At 44.1% G+C, this 338-nt stretch overlaps 1 protein-coding gene across 1 annotated transcript in view; it reads right to left on the bottom strand.

The window, feature by feature from the left end:
* The window catches only part of LOC119591002, a gene marked incomplete in the record, with an annotated part of 9,200 nt that extends 9,069 nt beyond the window's left edge, over nt 1-131 (bottom strand). The window contains 1 exon segment of the mRNA XM_037939734.1: nt 38-131.
* Between the last annotated feature and the right edge of the window lie 207 nt (nt 132-338).

The raw sequence follows: 338 nt of genomic DNA, 5'->3' as shown, positions 1-338 counted from the left end.
ACATGTTTGCAAGTGTATACTGATAAAGGAAATATACCAATATATTTCTCTTCAAAAGTGTCAGTTCGAAGGAGGCGGAATCGGTTCCTTCGGACGCCTCCGACAGAAACGCAGGCACAAGACTACCTCTGGGGTGATCTTGCTCCTCTGCCTGCGCGCATTCTCTTTTATAGGAGGCATAGGGGGGGTACGCCCTCTCTTACCATCAGATAATAAACAAGAAGACCGAAAAACATGTACGCAGTAAATAAGCACGTAAATGGATGTATTCATGCGCGTCTGTATGACTGAAATTTTGGAGTATTTTGTAGGATTTTAGGCAGCACATACATGGTGTG

The sequence above is a fragment of the Penaeus monodon genome, chromosome 28, assembly GCF_015228065.2.
Source record: "Penaeus monodon isolate SGIC_2016 chromosome 28, NSTDA_Pmon_1, whole genome shotgun sequence".
Classification (NCBI taxonomy): domain Eukaryota; kingdom Metazoa; phylum Arthropoda; class Malacostraca; order Decapoda; family Penaeidae; genus Penaeus; species Penaeus monodon.
Note: the sequence above shows the minus strand (reverse complement) of the source record. Positions and strands in the feature narration are given on the sequence as shown.